Genomic DNA, 7,764 nt, shown 5'->3' on the forward strand with positions numbered 1-7,764 from the left:
TAATTTCATTGCCGCATCAGCCCCTTCAGATGATAGCTTTTTTGAGGCTTTTTTCTCCATCTGATAATACTCTATAGTTTAATTACATTTTTGTTTTTTGTCTGTCTTCCTCTCACCCCAAAACTTTCTGGACTGTAAGCTCCATGAAGGTGGAGATTTCTAACTATTTTGGGGCTTGTTGTATCCCTAGCTCCTAGACCGTTGCCTGCCATATTGTTGGCATTCAATAGATATCTGTTGAATGAATGAATTGATAAATAATTTAATGCCCATTTAGAGCTAAGTTGGGGTTCCCTCGTGGCTCAGAGGGTAAAGCATCTGCCTACAATGTGGGAGACCTGGGTTTGATCCCTGGGTCGGGAAGATCCCCTGGAAAAGGAAATGGCAACCCACTCCAATACTCTTTCCTGGAAAATCCCGTGGACCGAAGCCTGGTGGGCTTGGTAGGCTACAGTCCGTGGGGTCGCAAAGAGTTGGACATGACTGAGTGACTTCACTTTCACTTCACTTTAGAGGTAAGTTACTTGCTAATCCACGTGCCCTCTTTATTAGCTGTTGAAAGTATTGTCGTACAATGTATTAGAATATATTAGAGCATTTATAGATTCCTGCCTATCTGAAAATGGCTAGCTGGCCCTGGTTGGGGTGGAGGGGCTCTGCTGATGCTGGTTAATCATGCTGATGGGTGTCCGCAGCTCTTGGGAGACCTCCAGTGGACTCAGGTGATGTTTTGCTCTAAGCCTTAAACTTTTGACCAGTGTTTCTCTATCATTTTTCATTAATGTTTTTTCAAGGAGCCTTATTAGACATTTTCCCAAATACCCATTTTTCTTATGAAATTTTAATACCATAGTTGATATACTGGATACCTGTTTACAAATCATATGCACATCTATGGTTTATATATTAAAAAGTAAGTTTTTTCTGCCCCTTTTGGGGTGATATCACCCTCTTTGAGAATGCAGGCTCTCAATATTCTTATGGGTGACTTGGAGAGAAGGGCAGGGAAGACATGCTAATGAGACTCAGATGGGACAGAATTGAGAGGGATGGGGGATACAAAGAATGACAGAATCCAGATTCTAAACTGTTTTGAATCATTAGACTATCATCATTCAGTCTTAAATACACATTCCTGCACCCAGGTTCAAAAATTCAAGTGCACAGATGGGCAGAGGAAACCAGTTTGACAAGCTGCATCAAGCGAATGGGAGATTCTCTCTCTTGGGAAGTGGTGGATTCACTGTTCTGTGTAGACAGGCTGCATATGAAGAAACCTGTTCTGTTCTGGGAATGGTCTTGGAAGGTCCTTAGAGAGAAAGCAGATGAGTAGCTGCCTGGAGGTGGGGTAGGGAGCAGGGAGTGACTTCTAATGGGTAAGAGGTTTTTTTAGGGGAGACAAAATTGTTCTAAAATTAAATTGTGGTGATGGTTGCTTGACCTTGTACATATATTAAAAAAAAACATTTTTTAAAGGTAATAAAAGACTTCCCCTGGTAGTCTAGTGGTTAAGAATCTGCCTGCCAATACAGGGGACATGGGTTCGATCCCTGGTCCAGGATGATTCCACATGCCACAGGACAACTAAACCTGTGTGCCACTACTGAGTCCACCTGTCATGACTAGTGAAGCCCGCACACCCTAGAGCCTGTGTCTGCAACAGAAGAAGCCACCACAGTGAGAAGCCCAAGCACTGCAACTAGAGAGTAGCTCCCTTTGCTGCAACTAGAGGAAGCCTGCGTGCAGCAGCAAAGATTCAGCATAGCCAAAAATAAATAAAATAATTTTTTTAATGTAAAATAAGAAATCCTACCAAAGTTAAAATGCCTAGGGAAGAGGGCAGAGATTCTCTGAGCCATCTAGAAATTATGGCTAAGACGGTTCTCCCCAGACAGGAGAAGGGGTGATTCAGAAGTGCCATGGTAGCTGAGTCTAAGTGTTCCAAGTCCTGAGATCTGGAGCTGGAAATTTACTTCTTCAGCATAATTCCATAGAGCATGCAATGGGCTGAATTGTGTCCCCTCAAAGACTTTGAAGTTTGAACTCCTATTACCTGTAAATGTGGCTTTATTTGAAAATAGGGTCTTTGCAGATTATCAAGTTAGGATTTGATCATTAAGATGGACTCTAATTCAATATGACTGGTGTCTTTATAAAAAGGGGAAATTTGGGCACTGAAACAGATAAGCATCAGTGTCATGGCTCCTGCCCTCCTCCCGACTCAAGTCTCTGGCTCACCCCAGGGGCTCTGTCTCAGGGTTTAGAATAAATAAGATTCTGACCAGATGAATGTTTGCTCACCTTTCTCAACCAGGCCAGCCAAGTTCCTGATGGCCAGCTGTCTTGCTCTTTTGTGAGTCTGCTTTGTGCCAGCAGAGGCTCTGATCTGCAGTCTTGCTGGATGGTGGATGTTGAGTCTCTGTAGCACATTAATTAAGGCTGTGGCTTTTGATCCAGACTTCCTGGGTTTATAAGCCTAGCTCTACCTCTCGCAAGCTGTGTGTCCTTGGACAAGTTGCTTAATTTCTCTGTGCCTCAGTCTCATCCCCTGTGAAATAAGAACCCCGATAACTATATGGATTCAACATTCCAGCTGTTACTATTATTTTCCTCTGTGCACGTTTAGGTTGGCTTCTAATTTGAGTTCAGTTCATAGGACTATATTTGCCACAGTAACAATAAGGCAGTCAAATTGGAGCACAGAAAAAAAAAAAAAAAGGCAAAAAATCTTACCAGGAGGGAAGGGCACTTTAAGAGTCAGAATCCACATAAAATAAAATAGCTCTTCTTTATGTTCTCCCTGTGGTGTGTTTTGTCTTGGGCTTTCAAGAGTAATTTGCAGTTCCAGTTGGTGGTAAATCCTTAAAGGACCATTGTCTTCTGTCTGCTGGTTTCCAGAAGACACAAATAAAGAAAACATCTCCCAGGATGACAAGACCCTTTGTGCTTTTTATTTGTGTTGCCTCTTTGGCCCAGTCTCAGGGAAGGCCTGAGTCAGTAGGCAGTATTAAATTTGATATAAGGATCCAGGAGGATCTTAACACTTAAAAGGATTATTCCAAATGATCTTAGCAGGAGGAACAAGTGATCACAGACCTTTTTTTTTTAAGAATCTCAGGCAAGAGCCATGGGGTTCACTGGGGCTCACTCTGGTTGGCTCACTCTGGTGTTTTTTCTCATTCTGAATCAACATGGAGTCCACCAAGGACGAGCTACAGAATCTGAGCCCTGGTTTCATCATCTGAAAAAGAGAATCACAAGATCCGGTGATTTCACCAAATCAGCTTTCCCTTTCCTTTCTTTTTTTTTTTTAATATTTATTTATTTGGCTGCGTTGAGTCTTAGTTGGGTCACGTGGGATCTTTTATTGCAGCGTGCAGGCTTTCCAGTTGTGGTGCTCCCCTGCAGCACGTGGGATCTTAGTTCCCTGATCAGGAATCAAACCCATGTCCCCTGCATTGCAAGGCAGATGTTGAACCACTGGATCACCAGGGAGGTACCTAGCTTTTCCTCTCCTTCAGGGGAGGGTGATTTGGGGAGGCGTGTGGGAGGTGAAGAGCATGCAGGGAGCTCTCTTCCTACCCTGGTGCAGGGTCAGCTGAGTGCACAGCCTGCTCTGGAGACCAACACAGCTCCTGAAATAAGCACTAGATGGAGAATCAAAAGATCTGGATATCCATGGTGTTATTTTGGACAATTGACATTAGTTTCATATCCTCATCTATAAAATGGGTGAGTTGGACCAGATCAATCCCCCCGCCCCAACTCCCACAGTAGAAATCAGTTCTTTATATAAAATCTTGCACGTAAACCTTATTTGGAAAACAAATAGTAGCAGAGCTTCCTTTCTTGACTAGGGGACGGAGGTCTGCGGTCCTATCCTCCAACCCTTATCTTTCCTCACTACTCCCTCCCTACTTTCCATGAACCTCTGTAGGCAAAGAACACAGGTGGAAAAAAAAACAAAACTTAACTATCTCTTGGATTCCTTTCAGTTGGAAAAATTCTGGATCTTGTCTTGCAAGCCCTAGGAAAGGCCCCCATCCTCCTGAAATTTCACCACTGGCAGTTTACCTTTTGCACTGTCTTTTCCTTGTTCTCTTTTAAGCAAAGTCATTTGGAAAGGTGATTTTAAGTCACCAACACTTTAATCAGTGCATTTTACTACTCTGTTATTGACCTGAGGGTATTCCTTCATGGGCATCAGCTTTCTGCCCAGTGTCCTGTTAGACTCTGAATACAGTGATTAAAGGACCACAGAGGCGGCGCGAGAGCCATGGCGGCCTCTGAGGCGGCGGCGGCGGATCCTGCGGCTCTCGCCTCGCGCGCCCCGGCCGTCCCGGCGGCCGCGAGGGGAGCCGCCGCCGCCGCCTCGGGCCCGTGGGTGCCCCCCGGGCGGCTGAGAGGCAGCCGGCCGCAACCGCCGCCGGCGAGGCAGCAGCCCGCGGGCTCGGCGCCGCCGGCCCGGGAGCTCATCCAGCCGTCGGTGAGCGAGCTGTCCCCGGCCGTACGGACCAATATCCTGTGCACGGTGCGCGGCTGCGGCAAGATCCTGCCCAAAAGCCCCGCGCTCAACAGGCACCTGGTCAAGAGCCACCGCCTGCAGGATGGCATAGTAAACCCAACAGTAAGAAAAGATTTGAAAACTGTACCGAAATTCTATTGTTGTCCAATTGAAGGATGTCCTAGAGGCCCTGACAGACCATTTTCTCAATTTTCTCTTGTAAAACAGCACTTTATGAAAATGCATGCTGAAAAGAAGCATAAATGTAGTAAGTGCAGCAATTCGTATGGGACCTAGTGGGACTTGAAAAGACATGCAGAGGATTGTGGCAAGACCTTCCAGTGCACATGTGGCTGTCCCTATGCCAGCAGGACTGCGTTACAGTCCCACATCTACCGAACTGGCCATGAGATCCCTGCAGAACACAGGGATCCACCTAGTAAGAAAAGGAAAATGGAAAACTGCCTGCACAACCAGAAGCTGTCCAGTAAGACCGTTGAATCTCTGAGCAACCAACCAATTCTGCTCCAGACGCTCCAGAGCTAGAAACTTCAGAAATAAAGCTGGTGGCTTCCTTTGAAGACTCTTGCAGCTCTAATGCCAAACAACAGACTCTTCCAGCAGCTCCAAGGTACCCTCAGAAGTTGCTTTTACCAAAGCCCAAAGTGGCTTTGGTCAAACTCCCCGTCATGCAGTTTTCTCCCGTGCCTGTCTTCGTGCCTGCAGCCGACTCCTCGGCCCAGCCTGTGGTGTTGGGTGTCGACCATCAGGACTCTGCGCCCGGGGCCGTGCACTTACTGCCCTTGTCCATCGGAACCCTGATCCTCGGCCTGGATTCGGAGGCCTGCTCTCTCAAGGAGAGCCTCCCTCTTTCAAAAGTTGTCAATCCTGTTGCTGTTGAGCCGATTAGCACAGGTATTCAAGTGAACTTGGGTAAAAGTCCATTTAGCCCAATACAAGAACTCGGGAACACATGTCAGAAGAACAGCATTTCTTCCATCAATGTACAGACAGACCTGTCCCACACCACACCACAGTTCATGCCGTCTGCACAGTGGGCCAGCCCTGACTCTTCTGTGTCGTCCTGTTCGCAAACTGATTTGACATTTGGTTCCCAGGTTTCCCTTCCCATTAGTGTTCAAACTCAGACTTTTTTGCCCAGTTCTAAGGTAACCTCATCCATCGCTGCTCAGACTGATGCATTTATAGATGCCAGTTTCCAGCCAGGTGGGATCTCCAGAGAAACTCAGTCCAGCGGAATGCAGAGTCCAGCAGATGACCGAGTACAGATGGACCAAGCTGTAATGTGTGGAGACATTTTTGAGAGTGTCCATTCATCATACGGTGTGTCTACAGACAATATTATAAGCAGCAGCTTAGTAGCAGAGACTGTAACTCATGACTTGTTACCTCAGAACCACCCTAAAACTTTAACTCAAGATATTGAGAAATCCACACCAATTATAAACTTCAGTGCACCAAACAGTATGCTTTCATCACAGAACATGACAGATAATCAGACCCAAACCATGGATTTATTAAGTGATCTAGAAAACATCTTGTCAAGTAACCTACCTGGTCAAACCCTGGACAATCGTAGTCTTTTGTCTGACACGAATACTGGACCTGACACCCAGCTCCCATCTGGCCCAACCCAGAATCCTGCAATTGATTTTGATATTGAAGAATTCTTTTCAGCCTCAAATATACAGACACAAACCGAGGAGAGTGAGCTTAGCACCATGACCACTGAGCCAGTCTTGGAGTCGCTGGACATAGAAACCCAAACTGACTTCTTCCTTGCAGACCCTTCTGCCCAGGCCTACAGTTGTAGGGGAAATTCTAGCTTCTTAGGCCTTGAGATGTTTGACACGCAGACACAGACAGATCTGAACTTCTTTTTAGACAGTAGCCCTCGTCTGCCACTGGGATGTATCCTGAAACACTCCAGCTTTTCCATGAGTACTGATTCATCTGACACAGAGACCCAGACTGACGGAATCGCCACTGCTAAAAACCTGCCTGCCCTGGAAAGCAAAGTTCAGTTGAACAGTGCCGAAACACAGACCATGAACTCTGGCTTCGAAACTTTGGGGAGCTTATTCTTCACCAGCAATGAAACTCAGACAGCAATGAATGACTTTCTTCTGGCCGACCTGGCCTGGAACACGATGGAATCTCAGTTCAGCTCTGTTGAAACCCAAACGTGTGCAGAACTACACCCAGTCTCCAACTTCTGAAAGCGGAGTCCACATGGGGGATAAATTCACAGTTCCCTTCTGGATTTAGGAGATGAAGAACAGGGACAACAGTATTAACTCTATTGAATGTAGTCGACGATACAGTTACTTCGATTCTTTGAGGTTCTTTGCCTTTTTGTACTTGTAAACATGAAATCTGTGTAAAAATTTGTGAGTGTATTATAAAGTGTAAGATGTTGATCTGAAAAAAATAAATAAATAAAGGACCACAGAGCAGAAACTCCCAATTATGAAGCTGTGACCTAGCAGTTGGCCTTCCCAGGTAGCACTGATGGTAAAGAATCCGTCTGCCAATGCAGGAGACATAAGAGACTCGGATTCAATCCCTGCATTGGGAAGATTCCCTGGAGGAAGTCATGGCAACCCATTCCAGTATTCTTGCTTGGAGAATCCCATGGACAGAGGAACCTGGTGAACTACAGTCCATAGGGTCACAAAGAGTCTGACATGACTGAAGTCACTTAGCATGCTCTCATGAGACCCAGGGGTTAAGGGCATGACTAGAAAGATGTCAGCTCAGGGGCCTTAGGGAGGGGATGGTATCTTGATATTATAAGGGATGGCTTCTAGGAAGAAGGAACAATTGATCTGAGTCTCATGTATTAGTAGGAGTTAACCAGGTAAAGATGGAGAAGGCAATGGCAAGCTACTCCAGTACTCTTGCCTAGAAAATCCCATGGATGGAGGAGCCTGGTAGGCTGCAGTCCATGGGATCGCTATGAGTCGGACATGACTGAGCGACTTCACTTTCACTTTTCACTTTCACACATTGGAGAAGGAAATGGCAACCCACTCCAGTGTTCTTGCCTGGAGAATCCCAGGGACAGGGGAGCCTGGTAGGCTGCCGTCTATGGGGTCGCACAGAGTCAGACATGACTGAAGTGACTTAGCAGCAGCAGCAACCAGGTAAAGAAGCAGGTGTTAGTCGCTCAGTGGGGTCCGACCCTCTGCGACCCCATGGACTACAGCCTGCCGGGCCCCTCTGACCATGGAATTCTC

The 7,764-nt window shown here is 46.3% G+C and overlaps 1 pseudogene; it reads left to right on the forward strand.

The window, feature by feature from the left end:
* The first annotated feature begins 4,276 nt into the window (after positions 1–4,276).
* On the forward strand, positions 4,277–6,982 carry LOC129561802 (ATM interactor pseudogene; annotated as a pseudogene).
* Positions 6,983–7,764: the final 782 nt, after the last annotated feature.

The sequence above is a fragment of the Moschus berezovskii genome, chromosome 5 (genome assembly GCF_049115385.1).
Source record: "Moschus berezovskii isolate FMDL1 chromosome 5, NW_MosBer_1.0, whole genome shotgun sequence".
Lineage (NCBI taxonomy): Eukaryota > Metazoa > Chordata > Mammalia > Artiodactyla > Moschidae > Moschus > Moschus berezovskii.